We start from the raw sequence: 26,198 nt of genomic DNA, 5'->3' as shown, positions 1-26,198 counted from the left end.
TATTAATACTAATAATAGTATAAAATGAGTAGCAAATGTTTTAAAGGCTAGCATTTTACTAATATTATTTCATAGCATGATTAAAGGATCTTTAATTGTAGCATCATTATTTTGTGTAAATAGAAAAAAAAACACCATCTCATGTAAATGACAGGCTATATACGTTTCCAGTTTAGCCTGCATTACTTCCTGGTGTTTAACCCGAACCCCCTGTTTTCTGTAAGAAATCTGTTGAAGTTTTTAGGTGTGTGCCAGGAGTGATTTTAATGTTGGGAAAGGATCTCCAGAGAGGTACACATTCAGCAAATATGTATGGTAGCAAAACGTACCCGTTTGTTGTTAGTCCTATGATACAGGAGACTGAAGCCAAGATGATCTGGGTATGACCATAGAGGGGTTTTCCTTTCCCTCTTCTTATAACAGATAACAACATACTTGCATTAGCATTTCAACATGCATTTAATGACTTTCCTCTCACAAGAATATTCAATATTAAAACTGTTAACATATAATAGCTAAGAAAAACTGAAAAATAAACAAGGCTCAGTAATACTCGACTAATGATCATTGTAACTTCGCACACCTCTGTCTCAGACTGACATGGTGTTAGCACGCCTTAGCATAAAAGCCTTAACTGTATACAGGGAGATGTTTGATGTATGCAATGAATACAGAAAGAAATGCATACATAAATCAATAGATACATTAATAAAATCCTGCATTTATATTAAACATATTCAAAACTAAAACAGCTGAAAAACTAAATGTCCAGAAAAGGCAGTAGTCCACAAGAGGCATACAAAATAAATCACAGCCAAACAATGGACAGTCCAGAAGACCCGAAGTACTGAAAATAAATTAAAATGACTCTCATTTCATTACAGTTTGACCTGCAATCAGACTTTTAATGCCTTATCCAACGGATTGAGAAGAAAAACCTGATACCTAGCTCCTCAGGATTAGAAACTATGCTACTTGGCACCATGCAAATTCTCCAGAGAACCCCAAATTCCCTCATAATCTAAGATGCCATTTATATTACACTGACAAATGTTCTGACTTTCAAATAGCTTGCACTGTGGTTAGACGCTCTGTCACTTTCAGTACATGTCTTGACAGCACATGTAAAAGTGATTGACTCCCTCCTCTCTTGGACACAGAAATATCCCCCCTTCTCTCTACTCCTTCAGATCAGCAATAGGGAAAGGTGTTCTTCTCCTTCGGTTTGAATATGGTCTCCTACTTATTGCATCTGGCCATATAGAAGGAATACTACTACCATACACAACATCTCAATCAGAATCTGTCAGTTTATCACTCACGCTTCTAGAAATGAACACCGCTGCTTAACTCTGGAAAAAGCCATAGGGCTTCCAGTTAAACATAGAGCTGCTCTCCTTATTGGCCATCGCTTGTTCAGTCCCTGAATGAACAGTCTCTCCCTCCTCTAATTTCTAAACTAATAAGACAAACACCCTCATGCAACCTCAGAAACCATAATTATTCAAGCGCTGTTTTCCAAACCTCTCAGTCCAAAGTGCGTTCTTCTAATGATTCATTCTCATTTCTAGGCCAAAAGCTGTAGCAATCCCTCACTTTCAATCTTAAAAAGACACCTCTTCTTACCCCCAAATTCCACACACTGTTAAAATCTCAGGCAGAAGTTCACGCAAAATGTACCCATCTGACTGTGTAACTTAAACAGGCCCTTAATGTTTCTTGTCAATTTATCTCCAAAATCTTTTTGATATGCTACATACACCCAAGACTAGCTGTATTTCTATAATTTCTGGATATATTGAATCTTTGTATGTACTGTATTATGCTCATTTTGAGTTTACCTGCAGTATAATGTGACATAATCATTACTGTCTTGTAATCATTACAACTCTTACTGTTCTTCATATTGATCACTGCTGCAGTGACCTTAGCTGTATAAGTTATGTCTTGCATAGGATATAACAACTGGCCACTTTCAAAACCTTTAGGGTACCTTCCATTCCCTTCAGAGCTTTCCTGCAACCAGGAAGAGTACTACTCTGGGGGAGCTTTCAAGAATCAACTGTCAGCTAACACAGTTCCATCTCTAGGCAAATAAATTCCCTTTGGGAAAAGAAGTTCCACATTACTTTTTAAATTGTTTTAATTCACTTTTTATGAGAAACAAGTACTTTTAAGTAAGGAAAAATATTTTCCATGACTGTCTTGTGACTTTTACGTACTTTTAAATGGGAATACACATTTTTACTTTTGTGGTAAAGTTGTTTTAAATGTACTTTTTCTGTGGATAAACTGTGCTTATTTTACTTTTCAGGCCTGGGAAAGTATTTAAAGTGAATTTTATTGTTTGTTTTTTTGGGGGAAAGTCCTTTTTTACCACTTTCCTGTTTTACTGAATATTGCTACTAAGCTTCCCTTGGAAACAAGAACCATTTTTGCTTGACTATGAAACAAACAACCAGTCCCTTGGTTGGACCTTCTTCCAGTCACAAAAAGAAAAAGATTGTTAAGCAGCCTTTGCCGCCACAGCAGGTTGGTAATTTGCTTTAATCACACGTAGCACCTGGATGACTCTTGCTATGGCTAAAGCTGTTTCCTCAGATTACTCATCTTTTTCTTCAGATCCCTCTGCTGTTGGCCATACAGCCACAATGGACAGGGAGTTAGTCACATACTACATGGCTGTTTGTTTCCCCATAGTGAGCAAAGGAGAGACACTTTTGTCAGTCATAGGAGAAGTTACAGGGAATGTGACCCTGCTTAGCCAGAGTTTTCTGTCCATCCCTTGGGAAGCTTCTGTTGGCAATACAGTGTTTTCCATAAAAAGAAGTGTAAGATTTGAAATATGTTGGGGATTGTGAAGGGACAGATGCATTTTTTTCTCTCTCCAGGTTCCTGTTTCAGATTCTGAGGACAGGTTGGTATCTTGTTCTCCATGTGAGAGATTTTCTTTTTCTGAGATCATTTCCAAGGTGAACTAATATTTTCAATGGGAGAATACTAAGGTCTCTCGGTCCTTCAGAAAATATTATGATTTAATGTAACTGGAATTTCCAGAAACCTTTTCCTGTCCCTCCAATACTGTTAACAGTGGAGAAAGATTTTTGTTGTGGCCTGTGGCTGCCCTTACAGCCAACCTACTACCTTTATGAAAGCTGACAGAATGAATACAATTACTCAGTCTTTCAAGTTTTTATATACTTGTTCCAGACCTGATCCAGCAGCTATAGTTTTAGTAAATTCAGCTGCTGACAAGCATTTTGTTAATTCTAATCTTTCTCATTCTGATAAGGATGGTAAAGTTTTTGATACGTTTGGAAAAAAAGTTTATGCTTCTGCAGCTTTTATTTTTGTAAGGCTTATGTGTTAAAGTTATCATGACTAATTGTGAAAATATGAAGAATGCTCTGGCTTCAGTTTCCCCTTCTGAGGAAAAATCTGCATTCTTAGTTTAGTTTCTCCTATTTCTCAAGTCACTACTTATTGTTTTAAATGTGCTTATGTTTCCGTAGGTACTATTTCCAGGACTGTTACCACTGGTACTGTTGTAAGCAGGTATGCCTGGTATTATTCTCAGAACCATCCAGAAGATGTCAAAATGAAAATATGAATTCTCCCTTGGATAGAGATTTAGTTTATGGAACCTCTGCAGCAGAAGGTATCAAAACATATAATGACTGAGGTAAGCGAATTCATGGAATCTCTCATATATGTCAGCCTTCCTTCTCTGAGTTCACCAAGGGATTCTCTGCTCCCTTATCTAATTTTGGCAAGAAACAAAATAAATATGCTGGTAATCAGATGTCTAAAAAGCAATGGCAGAATGGTCCCTAAAAGAAAGCAGGACCCCCCAAAACAAAAAAGTCAAATAACTCGGAATGACAATATAAGGGATCTTACCCTTCTTTCCAACCTGGCAGTCTCTTATCTCTTTCAGAAATTCTGAATTCCAAGTTTTGTCTTTAGCAGCAAATTGCTTCAGACAAATGGGTGTTGAAAGTGATCCATCTAGGATACAGGTGGCAGTGGGAGCAATTTCTTCCTTTCCAGGAGATTCTTCCTCATCCATCAGACCAAGCTCTTCTCTTTTCTCCTGTCCTATACCTTCTGGTGTCTCAGGGGTAATAAAAGCTATTACTCTTCTTTGGTTAGGCAAAGGACTTTACTCAAGAATGATTTAGTGTCAAAGAAAGAAAACTCTAGATGACCAATTCTGCACCTTTCTTTGCTGAACCAGATTGTGATTCTGCCTAAGTTCAAAATGCTTTCACTGCACAACCTGTTACTCCTTCTTCCTCATTTATGTTTTCTAGTAACCATAGATTTAAAAAGATGCATGCCATATTCTTATTCACACAGATTTCAGCCATTTCTTAAGATTTTTTGTCTGAATCACATCAGCTGTCTTCCCTACCCTTTGGGCTATCAACTGCTCCAAGGGTTCATAAGTTTATAGGTTCATAGGAGATTACCAGGCTAACAGCTCAAGAGCCCTTACAAACCTTGTCAGTTTTACCCTGATTTTACCCAATTTTTTATCCCTAGGGGAAGGATAACAAGGGCCTGCAAGTGGGGTTTTCACTATTTTTACAGACTTCCTCTATCCAAAAGGGACATAGGCACTACCTCAAGAGTGAATTTGTGATTTTTCATCCATTCGTCCAGATTATGTTTGAAGATGGTCACAGAAGGGCTCTGTTTTGCATGAAGAGGGAGCCTATTCCAGAGAAGGGGCAATTCGTGAGACTTATATCTGTCTCTCCATCATGACCTATTCATGTCGGAAATTAGGCATAGATCTTTGCAGTGGATAACACTTGTGCAGTTAATTTTGCGAATATGCAACATTTCCATCAGGGCTGGATCATAGACTGCCTTGTAGGTCAGGCACAGACCCCCCCCCCAGTAATAAGAAACTGAATACAGTGATAGGGCTTTTAATCAGTCCTCATATGACATGTTCATTATACCCTCTATTTTTTTTTGGGTGAGAAACCTCTGAGCACACTCCAACTGTTGCATCTGCCTGGCAAGGTACATGCCAAAGGGAGCATTGTACTCGATTATTGATCTGACGAGGTCTGAGTACAGTTATACTATAGCATCCTTAGATCTGGATGCCATGCCCTTACTTATAAGCTGAGACACATAGAAGGATTTCCTCACCAAGGAGGACACATGGTAGTCAATGTTTAGATTACTATCTATCTGTGTATCCAGATCTCTCACTACTGGGCCCATTCTTAGGGAGGTGCTATCAATGTTGTAATTTGCAGGGTTATTTGATTTCCTAAAGGTATTATTATTATTATGCATGTCTTTGCATTTAGTTTGAGTCCATGGCTCTGTCACCAGTCATTAGTCTGTGTTAGACCTTTCTGTAGGATATCAGTATCATTTGGGAAGTCAATGATTGCCCCCAACTTGTAGACATCAGCAAATGTGGTCAGTCAAAGGCCATCTACATTTGTCTTGACATCTGAGAAGTATATCCCAAACAGGAGGGGGCCCAGCACTGAGCCCTGTGGTACTCCACTGGTGACTGGTTTCTTGCTAGATGTGGATTCCCCCACTCTAACATGTGGGCCATTTGGTTATCCATCTGATGATGTAGAGATTTATATCTAATTTTGTGGGTTTATCTGTAATACCCCATGGGGTATTGTGACAAATGCCTTGGCCTGGTCAAGATAGATGGTATATATTGTCTTACCCTCATCCATGGCCTTGGTGACCTTCTCAAAGACGTCCACCAGATTGAGCAGGCGGGACTTGTCTTTGATGAAGAAAAACTGGGTTGAGTCTAGAGTCAGGAGATTTTGTATGTCATTGCTAATCAGATCCATGATTATCCTTTATATAGCCTTGCATATGAGGATAATCAGACTTATGGGTTGGTAGTTTCCTGGTTCAGTTTGATGGTCTCCCCTTGTGCAGAGTGATGACTGTTGCTGTCCTATACTCTACTGGGACAAAGCCAGTCTGGAGGTCTTCACAAAGTGTCTAGCTCCTGTGATAGCTCATTGAATGCTAGGGGTATCCACATATTTCCATAGTTATGCAACTTGCGTATCTTTGCAGAATCTTAGTCAAAGTGTCAGGAATCTCTTTCCTGGGTAAGAAATCTCATACACAGGCTGAGGGCATTCAAAAATGTTTTTTTTTTCCTTCAGCTCACTGAATTGTGTTTCTGGAGTGCTTGGTAAACATCTCAGTACAAAGAGCTTTTCTTTGACAGGAAAAATAGAACTATATTTAGATATATTCCAGTGGTTTTCTACTCAGACTTCCATCAAGTGAGGGAATATCTCAAGGTTCTGGGTCTCATGACTTCCATGTTCCTTTATCATGATATATCTTGCAAGACTCCACATGAGAAAAATGTAATGTTATCTCAGATCTCTTTGGTCCCAGCATCGGCATCCTTTGTCTTTCAAATTTCAGCTCTGGAACTTGTGAAAAGGGAAATCAGTTGGTGGAAATATCAAATCTCACAGAATCCAGGTCTCCCATTCTTCCTTCCTGCTCAAAATGGTCATTTACAATGGATGCCTCAGACTTTGGTTGTAGAGCAGTGTCACTGGGTATAAAAGTGCAGGGTCTTTGGGACAAGAAAGACCAACCAAAACACATAAGTGTAAAAGAGATGATAGCTCTTATAAAAGCTCTCAACTCTCTATATCGTCTGTCATCCCCAGGACCTCTACAAGTGTTTACAGACAATACTAGAGTAATGTGGTAGCCTACATAAACAAGCAAGCAAGACGGGGAAGCAGATTGTATCACTATGCAGAGTAGCATTGTTAACATGTGATGTAGGTTTATAGCACAATCTCACTCTGCAGGCATATTGCATTCAGTCAGAACAAAAATTGCATGGCAGACAAACTGAGTAGGATTAAAGCAGACCCTCACAAATGGAAACAGGAACAGGGGTCTTCCATAATTTGATTCATCTGTGGGAATTCCTCAGGTAGACCGTTTTGCTTCCTCTCCAAACAACCAACTGACAAAATTTTGTTCCAGGACTCTATGCAAGAAAGTGTAAAAAAGAGATGCCTTTTCTTTTCCTTGAAATGCAATGTTCCTGAATGCTTTTCCACCATTTTTGCTGATTTTCAGTGTACTTTTAAAGAATGAGAAGGACTCACCAAAGTTCAAAGTGGTGACTCCCTTCTGGCTTAGACAACAGTAATTCTCCCTTCTTTTGGAACTGGCCAGGGGCAATTACCACAAGTTTCCTCACAGAATGGATTTACTCACACAGTATTAAGGGAGTTGGATACATCCCAACCCAAGCAACTTCAAGTGACTGCATGATAGAGTCTTAATACCTTCTAGGCACCTCTTTTTCTGAGGACATGTAGCGGGTATTAATGGAGGCAAGAAAGTCTGCTACTAGAAACTCACATATTAGCAAATGGAAATGTTTTTCTAGTTGGTGCCAACAAAAGAGCCAGCACTCATTCAGGGCTAGTGTTTCTCTAGTTTTGCTGTATTTGTGTGAGTTACTATTATATGGCCTGTACTCCTCTATCAAGGTTCATTTGTCAGCCATTTCAGTATGTCTCTCATGGATTCCTCTCTTTCACTGCAATCTCATGTTTAAATGTTTTTGAAAGGGGTGCTACATAAGAAGTCTTGCAGAAAACCCATGGATCCTCCTTGAGATCTTAATTTTGTGTTTGAAAAGAAAAACTTGCTCCATTTGAACCAACTTATCTTGCTGATTTGGGTTTCTTATCATAGAAAACAGTTTTGCTGATTGCTTTGACCACTCAAAGAAGAGTATCTGAGTTGCAAGGTTTTATGGTGGGTCAAACTTATCTCATCTTCCACAGAGGCAGTTTTTTTTTGAGAACTAATCCTTTTTTGCCTAAAGTGGTATCCAAGTTTACTTTAAGCCAGTCCATCTATCCTTGTTTTTTTTCATAACCCAAAAATGAGAGAGAGAGAGAGAGAGAGAGAGAGAAAGGATACTTCATACCTTGCATGTCCACAGACAACTCAGTTACTGTCTTGACAGATCAAAATCTTTCAGAACTTCTCATCACTTGTTCATTTCTTGTAACAACAAGAAGGGAAAAACTGTGTCAAAGCAGACTATTTCCAAATAAATGTCTCAAGCTATTACCTTTTGTTATTTCCACCACAATGAAACTTGTCTAGGCAGGGCCAAGGCTCACTCTAGCAGGGCCTTGACTTCATCTATGGCTTTTTGGAAAAGGTCGGACTCCAGAAAGTATTCTAGAAGCAGCAACTTGCTTCTCTGTGCATTATTTTACAAAGCACTATAAATTATTTTCCTTCTCTAGGCCTAGTACAGGCTTTTCCAGGACCATTCTCCAGGGTCTCCTTGCCCTTTACCCCTTCCACCCCCCCACTTATTTTAAGCTATAGTGATCTACTCGTATAGTTAAAGCTACTGCAAAAGTGATCAATATGAAGAACATAGACTAAAGTTATAGTAGATATTCAAATGTTCACTGCTGCAGAAGCCAAGCCGCTCTTTCCTTCTATCTCCCCTTGTTTTTTTTTGTGTATTTTATTTCATTGTGTGGACATGTATTTTTTTTTCTTTTCCTGGCAATGACCTCTTAGGGCTCAGTCCCTGTCTGTTAGCTGGTGTGAAAGCTCTGAATGTCTTCTTGCGCAAAGCTGTCTTGTTAGTCAGGTTAGCATAAGCTGACTAATGCTTTGGGCTCATAGAATGCACCCTGAAGTTTTGGAAGCTGGCCAGCTGTTATGTCGTTGGCTGAATATAGCCCATACCGCTAAGGCTATTGCAGCAGTGATCATTCAAGCATCTACTGTTATGATTTTTCAAAACTGTACGTTATACACCATGGGCTGAAACTGAAATTGTTCAGAATTATTAGTGGAATACTTTAGTAAAAAATAAAAATAAATAAATTGATAAATAAACTGAAATTCAGATGTGTGGTATGAAATCCTGATGCTGGTCGCCACATTATCTGTAGGAAACAATCTGAAAAACAAATCTAAATGGCTTAACAAGCCATGACCTGCCATCTAAATGGTATAACACTGTCGGAACCAGAACACAGTCTGCCAGCAAGCTCAAGTTGTGCTCTTCTGTTTCGGTAAAACTCGCATCTTGTACAATATCATGATGACAACCACAGTTATCATTTGTTCACATCCTGTACAGTGTATTGATACAAATCACTATAATCTCTTACTCCTGTAATGTACGGACCTGGTACTGTGTTATCATTTCAGTCAGAAGCAAAGGTGAAATTAGAAAACAACTAATCAGCACACAACTACTCCGAAATGTGCCAGGCGTACTTCAGTACGACACTGGTCCCTGGTGCTGAAGATTGTGTATTACAATATTACTCTAATCACTTCACTGCAAAGGTATCAAACAACATTTAGGAAACAAAAAAAATATGTGTTCAGCTTTTGCAAACAGCATTAGCATTGCTGGTGAATGTAAATTTAATTTTTAACTTTCCAAAAAATAATATAATCTGCACATGACATTCTATAGTTTACTTTAAACTACTTCGTGGCACACATGGAAAAGTCACAGACAAAAATAAAATAAATCTGATGAGGTATAAAACATACTCATCACATATAAAATTGGTAGAAATTTATAAGGAGCCTGAAACCTTTTTTTGTAATAAATGGTGATATCAATATGGGGACGAGCATAAACTAATATATAAAATACCCTGTAAAGATTTTTCTGCTTCCCATAAAACAGTCAATATTAGTCTCGATCTCTTTTTATCCATATAGATTTGACTGATCCTCTCCTGTTTTATTTCACTCCTTTTTAACTTTCCTAATCTCTGTCACCCCCTATCTTAACCAACTTCTTTCTTTACTTTACCTGTCTTCTTTTCTCCCAGTCCCCAAATAATATGCCAGAAGACATTTAATTCCAATTTTACTGTTCACTAGTTTCTGTGAAATTTTTTCCATGTATATAAAATCCATAACTGACATTCAAAACCAATAAAAAAAAAACAATAGATTTAATATTCATACAGGGACACCTTAGGTTTACATGCAGTAGTACAGGTGAGATATTTATCAATGTGAGTAAATGCTGACAAGCAAAATCACATATTCATTTACCTATTTTGTTGTCCATTTTCAACCTGCAACCTTCTGCAGAAACTTACTTGCAACTCAGTAGAATGTTCAGCTCTTATGACACAAACACGCCTTCTGTGACATCTTCACACGCTGACATAAGTGATGCTGAAAGCCCCGCCCACAACTTACAAACAGTATCTAACACTGAGCACCTGTGGCAGAAATTAATGAGATTCTGTGGTTTCTGGGCCCAAAAAATGCATCCCAAGCATGCAAACCGTTTCTACCACCGCTTCCTTTCCAAATGCCATTGTTTCTAATTTCACAGAAAAAATTATTGTAATATTTCTTTCTTCTTTTTAAACTTGTTTTTTTTTTTTTTTTTTTTTTTTTTATGACAAAGTAGCTACACTGTCGGAGGAAAAGTTCTAGCATACTTGAAGTATATAAAGAAAGAGTGCCCAAGATAGAGAGAAAGCTGCAGCTCTATTAGTATAAAAGTTTTCAATAAGTAGTATTTAGGATCAAAACCAAAGGGTAAAAAGGTCACACAAACTATTTCATAAAAACTGCAAGAAAGAAATAGTTCAGCTGGAGTTTTCACTGTGTAAAACTTTAAATCTGCTGTAGTGGAGGCCCATGGGTTATATGCAAATAACCCCTTAAGGACATACTGGTATTTTAACTACATGGCTTCTGAATGTCCATAGCTTTTACTTTTTAAGTGTTTATGGGTTAATTTAGTCCAACAAAACCAAACCCCAATAGCTTTTGACATGCTATCAGGCTTGGTTTTAAGCTCTGTGTTTCTTAACTATAGTCAGACAATTCACTTATGTTGTATTGATGAGATCAGAAAAAGGCCGGAAAATGGCATGTCTACAGCTTTACCATAATGAAGTTTTATTTATTTATTTATTTATATTTGTTTACTGGGTTAGTGCACTGATCAGTATTGATCAATTTCAGGTTCAGCCTGGGTGAAATACAAAACATTTCAAAAACAAAAAAATACAGAAATGTAGGCAGTAACAGAATAGTTCAAACTGGTGACATACAAAAACATTATATATACATTTTAGTGAAGAAGCAGAGTGTATATTACATTTGTATATATCCCATAGGCCTCAACTACAGGAGGTTTAAAGTTTAACACAGTGAAGATTCCAGCTTGACTAGGACCTTGTAGTTTCTATTCATTGGTTGTTACTAGGCTAACGATCCAGGGGGCCTTTATAACCCTAGCCAAGTTTTCTCAAAAGAGCAATGATACCTTGTATCCAGCTAGGACATTGAGGGCCAGGTATTTATAAGCTACCTCTGTCCTTAGGGGATATGGGTGCCAAGCCCGGTATAAATTTTCTATTCCCCATCCACTGATCTTAGTTGCACTGGAACTGGGTAATAGATGGACTCAGCTTCACGTTAATAGGAAGTCTGTTCCATAGAAGGGGCAGTCTCTGGAACACATATCTGTCTCTCCAGCATGTTCTGTTTAAGTCTCAGACATAATTCAAGTCCTTGGACCTTATATTTCTGGCACTGCTTGACTTACAAATATGCAGCAAATTCATAAGTGTAGGATTTTCAGATGCCTCGTACGTCAGACATAGATCATCCCTCAGCAATGCTCTCAAAGACTGAGCAGAGGGAAAAGGCTTTAAGGTGCTCTGCATAAGACAGGTTTGTTACACCCTGTATTATTTTTGTATGGAGTCTCTGAGATTGTTCTAGTTGCTGCATATGCCTGGTAAGGTTCATACTGAAAGGAGCATTGTACTCTATGATTGGTCTGATAAGGGCAGAGTACAGTGGGATAATGACCTCACTGGACCTAGATGCATGCCCTTACTTATAAGCTACACAGCATAAAAGGATTTCCTTACCACTATGGTGACATGGTGATCAAAGGTAAGGCTACTGCACTTAATGGTTTGTCTCTGTGACCTTTTTCCTCTTTGGTTTGGATGTTATTGGGGTTTTTTGCAGGCACCTTAATGTTTATGGACACTAGCTCTGTGTTTCTAAAGTAGAGCCAAACAGTACACTTATGCTGTACTGACAAGGTCAGAAAAAGATTGAAATATGGTTATGACTCTAGCTAGTGGGGTTTGGTTATATTGGACTGAGTGCACCCATTAAGGTTTAAAACATCATGGGTATTCAAAAGCCACGAGGCTAAAACATTGTTATGTCTTTAAATGGTCATTTGCGTATATGCCATGGACCTCCACTACAGAAGGTTTAAGGTATTACACAATAAAGACTCTAGCTTGGCTTGGTACTTCTTACAGTTTTGCTGAATTAATATTTAGGAATGTAACATATCTCTTAAAAGAAGCATGTATGTGATTTACTAAGTTTTTTTATTAAGTGGATGAATTGGTCCAAAGACCCTTTTCAGTCATGATTATATTTGTGAAGGATTACAAGAATTATTATCAGAAATGAAAGGGAGATATTGTGAGCAGAGCTGAGAAATTTTTCTAGTTACATGTGTATCAGGGGGCTCTATGTCATTTAATCAAAATATGTATTCATCAAACACTAATCAGGGAAATTTATTTCAGCGAACCCCAGACTTTTTTCCAGGGTTAGGAAGCACTTGGTCATCACTGCAACTTTTCCCTTTTCCCCACTGTAGTGCGATTTCGATGTTGGTATATATGGTTGGGGGGGGGTGCGTGGTGAAGCCCCCCCCCACTTGAATGGGTTTGATTTAGTGCAGTGTCTACCCCAGAGTGCTCATGGATGAGCAGTTCCTAACCCTGGTAAAAAGTCTGGAGTTCACTGAAATGATTTTTGCTGACTAGTGTTCAATGAATACGTATTTGATGAATACATATTTCGATTAAGTGATATAAACCTGTATTAAGCTTATGAAGGAAAGCTGCTCTTCCTTAAATTAAGTGTTTGCCCCACAATCTTGGTCACTAAATAAAATGTTGGTCTTTCCATCTTGGTCATTAAATTAAGTGTTGGCCTTTACATCTTGCTCATTAAATTAAGTGTTTGCCCCACCATCTTGGTCACTAAATAAAATGTTGGTCTTTCCATCTTGGTCATTAAATTAAGTGTTGGCCTTTCCATCTTGTCATTAAATTAAGTGTTGATCCCTCCATCTTGGTAGCACTCCTTGCCCATACGTAAGATCTACAGAAACATAAGGGGGTTGAGCTGCTGTTCTTTTCCTTTGGATACAATGAAAGTTGAGTTCCTTTCTGACCAAGTTGATGGTATCTTTGAAGGGAACACAAATTATATGGTTATCTCCTCCCATCCAACAAACCAGTGTGCAGGAGCTATTCCTGTCACTTGGTATAGTCATTTCTTTGAAGAACATGCAACTCTGTACTCAAGTGGCCTTCTTAATCACATCTGACAGCTAGACAGACTGACTGGCTTTTAGAAGCAGTCTTGTTAAGACAGGAACAAACTTCTGTGTCACATCAAGGAAGCCATGTAGCTCAAACATTATGTCTTTAGGGATCATTTGCATATATCCCATAGGCCTGCACTACAGGAGGTTTAAGGTATTACACAGTGAAAAAGTCCACTCACTCCACTATTTATGGTAAAAAAAGTACCAGTCAACTGATAACAGTTAAAGTGAGGTCCTGTCTGCCCAGGTATGTAGTAGAAACTGAGGTCCCATCTGTCCAGGTATGCAGTAGGACAAATAGAACAAACACTTAGCCAGTGTGTAGCTTGTGCTCCTCATCCCATTGTGGAGCTTTTCACCCTTGTTACACCTGCTGCACTCCTGAAGTAATGCCCTTTGGATGATATGTTAACCTAAACTCTTGTCTGTCCAGGTATGCAGTAGGAACTGAGATCCCATCTGTCCAGGTATGCAGTACAAATTGAAGTCACATCTGTCTAGGTATGCAGTAAGAATTGAGGTCACATCTGTCCAGTTATACAGTAGCAATTGAGGTCCCCATCTGTCCAGGTATGCAGTAAGAATTGAGGTCCCATCTGTCCAGGTATGCAGTAGGAATTGAGGCCCCATCTGCCTAGGTATGCAGTAAGAATTGAGGTCATACCTGTCCAGGTATGCAGTAGGACAAATAGAACAAATATTTATCCCGTGTGTATGCAGTGCTCATCATGCTATCCTAATACAACTCATCCTCACACTGTCTGCCTCAGTCTCACAATTCCTACCTGGCTCTCCTAACACAGTAAAGCAGTATAAGGAATATGCGATCTTGACATACTGTACTCTCCTTTAGATAGCCCCAAAATCCGGACAATACCAAGAAAGGAGGGGGGGTATCCATATTCATCAAAGACACCCACACCTCAAGACTGGTGGCAACGCACGATGCATCGGAGACCATCCAGGTGCAATTAACCATAGGCAAGACTGCTCTGCAAATTGTAGCATGTTACAGGCCACCCTCACAAACTCAGGAACCTCACATGGCCTTCCTGAAAACACTAGAGGGGATAAATGTATCACCAAACACCATCATACTAGGTGGCTTCAATTACCCTAATATAGACTGGGAACACTACTCAAGCCCAAACACCCTAGCCCAAAAGTTCCTGGAATTCATAAACTCAAATGCCATGGAACAACTAGTCACCATCCCCACAAGAGGAGAAAACATACTTGATCTCATCATCACGAACATGGGAGCACAATGTTCAACACCGAAGTATACCCCTCACTGGTCAGTTCAGTTCACAAATTAATCTCGCTGGAGGTCCTCATCCCACCCCACCTGAAATAAAAATGACCACAGTAAAGAACTTCTCGAAAGCCGACTTCACACTTCTAAAGACTAGTGTGGTCTCCTTTAAGGCCCCCGAGCCGGCGGAAAACAGTACTCAAGCCGCTGAATCACTTACAAATGCCTTCTACCAGCACCTGCAGGACTGCATGGATAAGGCAATCCCAAGCAAAACAAAGACTCTTTGTACCAAAAGCAAGCGTCCAATCTGGTGGACCCCAGCCATAAACAAACTCTACAACAAAAGGAGGCAGCTACTACAAGATAGAGCAAAATCCTTAAAAGGTAAGACACCCTTGATCACTATAAATAAAAAACTAAGAGCTCTCATAAAATCATCCAAAGCAAATTTTGAGAGAAAAATAGCTAAAGACTCAAAAGACAATCATAAGGCCTTCTTTAGCTATATTAGAAACCTGGGAGGAAACTCCCAGATATGCTCAGAACTAGTTCAAAATGATGTGAAGATTACTGATCCTACAGACATTGCCAACATACTGGCTGACAGGTTCAGTGCAAACTTCTCCCCCCCTCCCCCCCAAAAGGAGAGATATCTATACCAAGCGATTGCAGCCCCCCAAACATCTCCAACGCCCAAGTGAGAACTGCTCTCTCCAAAGCAAAAACACAGCATCCATGGGACCTGATGGTGTCCCCGGCTGTGTGCTCCACGAACTCAACGAGGAATTAAACCCACAGTTAGGACAGCTGTTTAATCATAGTCTTACCTCTGGATACGCACTCCAGGAGTGGCGCACTGCAACTGTGGTCCCACTTCACAAAGGCGGTGCCTCCACCGACCCTGGAAATTACCGCCCATTAGCTTGACAAGCCTTATCTGCAAAGCCATGGAGAGGATCATAATGGACCTCATAAATAAAGACATAGGGAATTTGCAGACTTTGGATCCATCCCAGTTTGGCTTTGTCAAAGGCAGATCATGCCTTCTAAACTTGGTTGACTTTTTCAAAACAGTCACCAAAGCCATTGATGAGGGAAAGGCAGTCCATACAGCCTACCTCGATCTGGCGAAGGCCTTCGATACAATACCCCACTCGGGTATCATTGAAAAACTCATCAGCTTAAATGTTAACCCATACATCACAAGATGGGTTGCAAACTGGCTGAGTGACAGAACCCACAGGGTCAGAGTTGCTGGCGCCATGTCAGACTCAAAGCCTGTCACAAGTGGTGTACCACAGGGCTCAGTCCTGGGCCCACTCTTGTTTGGCATCTACTTTTCCAAGTACCAGCAAACACAGGAGGGTTATGGCTGACAAAGTTTGCAGATGACTGCAAACTGGGCGCCATAGTAGAAAACACATCTGACACAGATATCCTTCAGAAGGGTCTCACAGAAACAGATAACTGGTGCCAGAGCCATGGTCTAAAGTTAAATGCCAAAAAATGCATAGTCATACCCTTCGGGAAAAACAAGGTTACCCCTAGCTACCAAATAGGTGGCAATCCACTGAGCACAGAAGAAGTTATCAGGGACCTGGGGACCCAGGTTGATAGTAGTCTGTCATTCGACACCCATGTAGCTAAAGTAGTTAGGAAGACCTTCTACATTGCCCACCTTATCATGAAGGGATTCTCATCTAGATCAAGGGAGGTCATAGTCTCCCTATACTCATCACTCATCAGACCAATGATTGAGTACAATGCCCCATTCGGAATGTATCTGACCCGACACTTGCAGCAGCTGGAGAGGCCACAAAAGTTCCTCACCAAAAGGATAAAGGGTCTCAAACATCTGTCCTATGCTGCCCGACTGAAAGAACACCAGCTCTATTCAGTCGCCACCGCTTGCTCAGAGGTGACCTTTGCCTAACATACAAGGCCATGTCAAACCCAGATTTGATGAATATGCTTCACCTCAAAAATCTAGATCCGTCAGAGCCACAAGGGCGGAGACTTAAACCTCGACACGGCTATTAATAGGACGTGCTGGAGGGATAGATTCATCACCCAAAGACTCCCTATGCTGTGGAATAAAATCCCGGTATATGTGAGGCAGAGCACCTCACTGGCCTTGTTCAAGAGAAATCTTGACCAATGGATGGGAGATCGCAGATATACCCCAGGGATTACCTCAGTGTCACTGCTCAACAGAGGCACAGCAAAATAATGGGTATAGTTCCCCATACTAAAGGGGTGGCGTAAGCCACAAAACTATGGGCTAGGCTTGTAAATGCCCTCGGGCAGATAGCCTAGTATGAACCTATGAACCTATGAACCTAAAACTAAGAGCTCTCACTTTTTTTAATTTCCCCAAGTCTTTTGGGTTTCTAATACCATGACAGGAATGGACTCCATTCCTAAGTCAAAGTATGATTAAAGTTCATGAAATTAGTATTCTTTCAGTCTCTGATTTTAGCCAGAAGTGCTCTTCACAGCACCCGCAATGTGCCCAGTAATGACTCCTTCCACTATTTGTACAGTGTTACATGTTTTGGTACCATATCCAAGTACGATTGTAAATTCTTTTTTAAAAGATCTGTTGCTCCTACTACTATTGGAACTGTCTGGGTATCCTTCTACAGTGCCCTTGTTTCTGCCTGCAAATCCTGGTATTTTATGACTTTGTATCTCTCTGTATGCAAGACACTGTAGTCACTGGGTGTAGCGATTTCAATGATCATTGCTACTTTTGTCTTCTTTTCATGGACTATATCTGTTTTTCTCACATCTATTTTCTTAACTGTTGTTAATGGGTGATCCAGTGTGATATAAACTTCCTCAGTTTCTATAATGCTTTGTGAATCACGTTTTCAGTGTTTTTCAGCGGCTTCAATAGTATAATGTTTGCCCAATCCCCAATGCAACAGTCTTGCCACATTATTATGCCTTTCAGTATACAGTCCTTCTGCCATTAGTATATCACAACCAGTAACAAGATGTGCGACTGTTTCCAATTCTGTTTTACGAAACCTACATTTGTCTGTTTCTCTCACATGTTCAATGAACTTTTTAAACCAACATGTACATAGGCCACTGTCTTGGGCCGCCAATATTAACCTTTCTTCTTTTGGTTTAAATTCTAAATTCACTTATCCTTAACCATTCCTTTATTCAATCCTGATCAACATGAGGTTGTTCCAAGAGTTTTCTATACTTGCAAGTATATTTATGCATTTTCCACATTTCTTGCCTTCTCATTTGACCCTTCACCTTATATTCTTTCTTTTGTTTTTTGGCACATTCAGTTAGTTCCTGATTTTTATCTTCTTCTGGTTTGATTTCCATTCCTGCTTGACACCAGTATACTTTTGATAAACTAAGCAGGGAAGTCATCTTAGATTTATTCTTCTCATGTTTTAAAACGTTCACTGTTTGGATCTTGTGAGGTCATCAGATATGTATGCAGTCCTACAACTGCAGCTCTATATGTGTAATCAATTTCAAGGAGGCCCATACCTCCTTCAGAACAGAGAATATATAGTCTTGGCATGCACTGACTTTTATAAATCATTTGATGAGTATGAAGCATCCTTCTTGTTTTCCTGTCCAAGCTATCCAACACCTTTTGGGGAAAGTTAGTCACTCCAAAAGTGTACGTTTGGACAGGAAGAGCAAATTGGTTTATAGCTTGAACTTTGTTCCTGGATGTCAACACTGTTTTCAGTATTATTTATTTACTTATTTATTTAATTTTATTTATTTATTTATTTATTTATTTATTTATTTATTTATCAAGTAAATTGCTCATTTTGTACTTTTTCTTTATATTTATCTGCAGATCTTTGAAGTGTTTCTGCCTGTGGTGATATTTTTAGTTTATTTGCGATAGTGCACAATAGATCCTGATCTGTTCTGATACTGCACTTTGCTTTTATCATGTCTATCTTTCTGAGTATTTTTTTGGATCTGTTCCTTCTTCTATATTCTTCTAACAGAGACACTTCTTGTCTTAATTGCTTTACAGTTTTCTTTATTTGATACTTCCATGATGGCATTTGATTTCTCCCCTTCCTTTCCCTTACTGCCCTGTGTTTCTGTAGTAAGACTTTATCTGGTATTAATTTAGCTTCACAGTAACCCCATGGTCGAGTGGCCTCTGAAAGACATGCGTGAATGGGCAAGCCTTCGCTGAAGGTTGGGCGTCGGGCTGGCAACTCGGCACCATAAAAATCTACTGCCAATCATTAGCAGACCGGAGTTCCACTGTGGCAACCCCTAACCAGGAAAAGCTGAAAAGACAAACAACAACTTCTGTTATATCCAATGAATCTCTATGGACAGCTCTAATTAGTGTTCATTTGTTTTATCCAACTTCTAACTTTTGGGGTTTTATTGACTTCCTGTAGTCTACTTCTTTTATTAATCTTAATATGTCTGTCCATCTCTATTAAATGAAGCAACTCTTCTCTTAGATTATTTTCTTTTAAACTGAGGCACATTCTTGATTCTCTGTTTCCTGCAGGCAGTCCATAGAAAGTTCCAGAGCATCTTCCTGTGCCACATTCCCTTCAGTTTCACGCTGTGTCATCTGTTGCTTTTTCATACAGGAACGTGTTGGCCTATCACTCCACATCATTGACTGCATCTCAGTTGCCACAATTTCTGTTCCTTCTCTTGCTGTCTAACTCCAACTGAACATTTGTACTTTTTCCTGTAGAAAGCTCCAACATATCTTCATATGACAACTGATCAGATGTTTCCTGCTTCACTGGTTTCTCCTTAATTTGGGGATCCATTGCTCTATCCTGCTGTGATGTTATCTGAGTTAGATTTTCTACAATAAATCCTTCACTTCGCAGGTAATCCATAACCTCAACTTCCCGTTACTTATCTTCTTTTCTATTTTTTCTCTGTTTTCTTATTTTTTGTATTGTAAAATTTTCCATTTCTGGATGCTTTTCCCTGTGTTTCTCTTCAAAATATCTTTGGTGCTGCTTTTGTGTATTAATTAGTTTTGATTTTTTTCTTTGCATAAATATTGCGCCATATTAAATCTCTTTTTCTTTCCCATGTCCATATTTCTTCTTCAGATGTCTCCTGCTCTTCCTGTTTCTCCTTACTTTGGGGACTCATTGTTCCATCATGCTGTGATATAACCTGTATTAGACTGTCTACACTAAATCCTTCAATTTCATAACTTCAACTTCTATTTTCTTTTTTTTTTACTTCTAATTTACTAATCTTCTGTTCTGCATTCCCGTTTTGTGATCTTATTTTTTATTGTGAATTTTTCTATATCTGGATGCCTTTGCCTGTATTTCTCTTAAGATATCTTTGGTACTGCCTTTTTTATGTTGATTAATTTGGCGTTCTCCTTTGCATAAATTTTGCACCATATCAGCTCTCTCTTTCCTTTCCATGTCCATATTTCTTTTTTTTACCTTTCAAATGTCTCTAGATTTTGTTCTTTATATTTTCACACTTCCTCAGTTGCTTCTTTCTTTCCCCAAATGGTTCAAGGTTTCATGGCCTATATAATGTTTTTTTTCATAAATCTGTTGTATTAATGAACACAATTTTTTTATTTGAAGCTTCTGACAGTTTTTCTTCTGGAAGTATTTTTCTTTCCTCTAATTTCTCTCGTAATCTTTTAATATATATTCTGTCTGGAAATTCTGGGCTTCTTGCATAATAATAACAATATATAATTTATTTCTTATCTTCAATAGTTCACTCTATTGTATTTATGGCTCTTTTTGGCCTATCAGTTTTTGTGATTATTGTGGACATCTAATTCCTTCTACAACAGGGGGCCCATCCCCCCCCAGGCCTGACCTAGCCCCATTGTAGGAATGTTTCTGTGTCTTGAGGATTCTACACTGTCATTTTTCCAGTCCTGGTACCAGTGTACCTACTAGGATTGGGCACTTTTTTATCCTGAGTCTTGTGCACGCAGCTATCTTTTTTTATCTTTTAACTTACTTCTGTCTATAATGCTATATAAAATACAGTTTATATATCAGTGTTGTCTTGGTGAGATTTTGTGAAAAACAGGGTCCACCTCATGAAGGTACTAACCATAACTTGAGTATGAATTCAGTTCCAGCAATACTACTCTCCTTTGCTTCCTGCCTTATCTGGTTTTGTTAATGTAAGCAGCACACCATCTACGTATAAAGTTATCTTCCTCTGCCTATCTCCCAGTCATAGTCATCAATATCTGAGTCCTGAATTTGCTGTGCTAAGGGCATCCCTGTCTAGTCCTTCATTCTATCTTAAATTCCACTAACATTCTAGCCTTTATTTTTATTTTAGCTCTATACCCTCTATACAATCTTTCTAGCATAACAACCCACTCCATAGGGGTCCACTTCCCTTTTAGTATCTGAAACAAAAATTTCAACCCCACTAATCTATGAACCTATCTATGAACCTATGAACTCTATCAAAGGCTTTTTGGCATCAAGAGAGGCTATAGCTAACTTTTTTCTCTTCATTTGCACATCTTGGATCAACAATAAGGTTCTTAAGAAATCAGTCATTCACCTTCCACTCACAAAACCAGTTTGATTCCAATGCACTACTTTTTAATGGATCTGTCAACATCACTGACATTATCACCATGAAACATTTATAATCATGATTAGGACATGACATTGGTCAGACTTCCGAGATGGTTACACATTGAGTAGCAGCTTAATTCCAGCTCTCCCAGTGTGAAAAACAAAAACTCAGAAAACAGAGCCAGTGAACTCATATTATTAGTTAAATTTCAGTAACTGGCTAGTAAGTGCACTACCTGGATGCAAGCAAAAAATAAATTCAGGGAAGCTGAAAGAAAATCAATCACAAAATGTGAGGAAAAACACTGATTGGGAAGAATTCTGCAGCTCTTCAGCAAAAAGCAGTGCAAGCTCTAGATTTGGTGCAAGGCATGGCTTCCAGTAACCTAGAAGAAAAAAATAGTCAAATGTACTCAGCGCTGATTAAAATAAATGAAACACCGATGGATTACATCAACTCAAATAAAAAAAGGCTGGAAAAAATGGAAGAAGCTTTAAACAGATATTCAGATGAGGTAATAAAACTGCAAAAATCAGAGGTCAAAATGAATAAAAGGCTGGATGAATATGAGACTGCTGAAGAACATCACCATCATCACTGTCATCAGCAGCCCCCTTTTTCCCATTTAATACATGGGGTCAGGGAATCATGTTAACTGTCATTATCTTTCTCGATTCAATGCCACACTCCTGCCTTCTTCGACATTCATGCCTGACTGTCGCAGATCTTACTTCACATAATCCATCCACCTCTTTGCTGGACATCCTCGTTTCCTCTTACCTTCTTCCAGTCTGTCACAGATCTTCTTCACCAGATTGTCTTTTGCTTTTCTGCATGTGTTCAAACCACCATAATCTGCTCTCTTTGATTATTTCTGCAATTAGAGCGACTTTGGCTTCTGCTCTTATATCCTCATTTCTTTGTCTGTCCCACAGAGTGCATCCTACTACCCCTCTCAGGCACATCATTTAGACTGCTCAAGAACAAATGTTTCAAAAAAATAATAGATTTAGAGGACAGAGCACATGGGGAAAACCTGAGATTTTCTGCTGTACCAGAGAAGCTGGATGGAACAGACTGTATTCATTTTATGAAAGCAGAAATAAGCAACTGGACTGGTATTCCACAGCAGGATTTGTTAATTGAGAGGGCACATCATGTGTATGCTCCAAACCTGATCATGAGAAAGCAACATAGACCTTTTATAGTAAAGATGCAATCCTACCAGGAGAAGGAGTTGATTCTGACAAAACTGTGTCAGAAGGACAAAGTACTAAACATGGGAGATAATAAAGTACTTGTGGAAAATGATTACTCACTGTACACCAGGTAGAAGAGGAGTATATTTATTGCAGTAATCAGGGAATGTCAAGACGCAGGTATGAGATTCAAACTGCTGTACCCAGTTATCGTCAGAATATTTTTTTCCTGGAGGGACAAAATAACTTTTTGATGCAGGATATGCTAAGAAGGAAATACAAAATGTTTGTCCAACAAAAAGGGAGCTGTGAAACAGAAAGAGATTCTACTTCTTATTCTTCTGGTAATAAAGACCACATAGAAACTATGCCAGTGAAACCTTTTCCAATATTTCAATGGAAAATGCTTGAGAGACAAAAAAAATCACAAGAGTTGACTAGAAGAGCCGACGGTATGTTGGAAAGGAAGCATAGACTGGATTTGGGAGATGGGGATAAACAGGAATAAAACCAGCAATGTAGAAACAAACAAATAAATGTGGTATTGCAAAGCATTAATTATATTTGTGAAACATGACAGAACAACTCAGAGATCAACAAATAAATGTGGTATTACAAAGCATCATTTACATTTGTGAAACATGACAGAACAAGGAGACCTGGAAATATTGGACTTTTTGACTTTGTTAAACTTGTAGTGGACTCTAAGTATATGCCCTACTTAATGTCATTCATTTTTTGTGGAACACTTAGGAGAAAAGGAGAGGAAGGAAAGAGTTAACTGTAAGTAAAACAAAATGTTGTTTTTAACAGTAATATTTTTACAGTGTATGATATAATCTGGATGCTATAACGTTTTCTCAGTTATTTTCAAGTGTAATGGAGATACTAAAGTAAACATGTACTGCTGTTTTCCCCTTATTTTCTCCTCCTCCTTGCTCAGTTTTAAGAAATGCAGCCACTGCAATTTTAAAAGAAAAGAAGAAAAGTCTGGTCAAAAGAGCATAATACAAGAAAAAATTATGTGCTTTTTCTCATTCTTGCATAGGGGAATCACAGGATTAAGGCTTCATCTAGTAACAGCTTTTAAGAGAAAGCAAATAAATAAAAAAATAACATTGAATATAATAAATCTTTTCTCTAACAAATAAATAAATAAATTCTTGTTGAAGCAAGTCTGTATCTGGTTCTCATTTTTCCATGGAGGCAATCAGATAAAGAGCAATAAAAGCAGAATACTTCTTTCTTTCAGTGGGTAGGAGATAACATTTTTGGAAAGCATTCAAATGTTTTCCCATTCTGGGAGAGTAATAAAGATAAGACAAAACAATCCAGCACTTAATAGAAGCACAGGCTGTACCACACATCTTAGCATGGATAACCTTCCTTTTAGGTTAACCCAAATCTGTAAGTGTGGCTATCAGTTTGGGACAATTGTTCCTATTAGAAGGGTAAAACTTCAATATTTGAAGATGTACACAGTTTGCGTGCTAGTATTAAGTTAATACATTTTAGGGTATATTGGGGATGTATTTGTTTTTCTTTTTGAGGGCTTTCAATAAAACAGAATGTTTTGTAAGATGTAACATAGGCTCAAATGGATATGAGAAGAAATAACTGTATAAAAGATCAACCTGCCAAACATTAGTGTGTGCATGTAACACAAAAGCTAGAACTAGATACTTAACAAAAAAAAGCTGTCACAAATAAAAGGTGGGAATAATACTTTTTAACATAATGATGCTGTCTATATTATCTTTAAATGCTAATGGTCTCACAGATATATACAAAAAAAAAGAGTAGTGAACCATATTAAAACATGTAAAATGCAAATAGCAATGCTACATGGGACACATTTGGAAAGAACCGAACATGGGAATTTAATAAAGAAAGTTTTTTTAGGATGGTTATTCAGTGGAATACCTGGGACATAGGAAAAGAGGAGTGCTTATATTAATTGCAGCAATGGCTTCAATAGTGATAGAAGAGAATAAAAATATAATAATGGTAGATTTGTAGCAGTAAGGGGCTACTGGTAAGGGAGGAAGATTACACTGTCAGGTATTTATATTCCACCTAAAACTGCTAGAATGGAGTTTAAAAAAATTCTGGAAGAAATAATCAGTTTTCAGCAGGGAATAATACTTAAAGATAGGGACTGGAATTTCATTTGCATCAGTGAAGATGTATATAGAAGGCCGAGAAGGGAAAATGTAACAAAGGAGGGTAGATTTTTAAAGAACTTTATGAAAATGTTTGGCATGAAAGACATCAATTCAGTAGTTGGATTTTGGAGTGAATTTACATACTATTACCCAAGATACAAAACTGGGCAAGGTTAAACATAACTTCTATTTCACAAGAACATGTGCATTTAATTGTAAGTTTTGATACGCATCCAATAACTATACCAATAATAACTAAAATAAAAACTCAGAGTAATGAAATAAAAATGAGACACTCGTACTTTCCCGCCTACCTATTGAAAAGAGAGGAATTTAAGGAATGGATAGTGAAAATGATTTGGGAGTTATTAGAGAAGATAGAAATTTCTTCTGAAAATATAGCTAGGGAGTGCAATAATATTAAAGTGGAGTTTAAAAACAGGGTGGAAATAAAAGAAAGAATTATATGGTTTAGAAATAACAAGAATTACTCAGAAGGCCTGACAAATGTGAAAGTATTACAGAATAGGGGGAATCTCACAGAACAAGAAGTGAAGCAATTGCAGACTGCTAAGCAGAAAATAAAGGATTACCTCAATAATATGCATGAGTTTAGATAGATTGCTATTAAGCAACTGTTTTTGATAATAAAGCAAGAGCACAATGCTTTTAGCGAAACGACTCAGACAATAAAAAGTAAAACGGCTTGTCACCAAGCTGAGGGAGCCTATAACAAGGAAAATAAGAGATCCTGTAGATGAACTAGAAATATTTTGGGAACTTTCAGAAAGTCTGTATAAAGCAGAGAAATATGGATCTCAAGAATAGGTAGAGATGGAAATGTTTATTGAAGAATTAAATATGTCGAGGTTAGAGGTAGATGAGGCTCAATTACTAGCAGTTAAGTTAGGAGGAGATGAGATAAAAATGGTGATTTATAACCAATCCACAGGAAAGTCCCCATGATTACATTGTATTCCTTTGGAAGTTTGAAAGCTGGGAGACAAAAAAAAATGATAATGAACTGGAAGGTTTTGTTTAACAGTACTTTAAGACGAGGAGAAGCACAACATCCTGTAAGAAAGCAGTGGTGGCTGTAATACCTAAAAATGGTAAAGACCGATCAGATCCAGCTTCATACAGGACCATTTCAATCCTAAACTTGATTATAAAGTGTTTATATCTGTAACAGCTTAAAGAATGGTGAAGATGATGCCAAATTTGATAGATATGGATCAATGTGGTTTTGTGGAGGGGAGGCAAATATTTCAGAACATTAACAGAACAATGATAATCCAGAAGGAAGCTGGGGATCTTGATACAGAGAAAGCATTTGACAGAGTAAGCTGGGAGTTTATGAGCAGGGCAATGGAAGCATTTGCATTCTCTTATAAAATTATAAGGTTGATTCCGAGAATGTATGAGGGATTGGAGGTGAAAATTAAAGTGGGTGGGTTCCTCTCTGATAATTTCTGTTTGAGCAGAGGGACCAGGCAGGGGTGTCCTCTTTTTTCTTTGTTATTTTCACTATATTTAGAACAATTAGCAAAGAA

This window comes from Protopterus annectens, chromosome 17.part0, assembly GCF_019279795.1.
Source record: "Protopterus annectens isolate FY-2018-M chromosome 17.part0, PAN1.0, whole genome shotgun sequence".
NCBI lineage: Eukaryota > Metazoa > Chordata > Ceratodontiformes > Protopteridae > Protopterus > Protopterus annectens.
Note: the sequence above shows the minus strand (reverse complement) of the source record.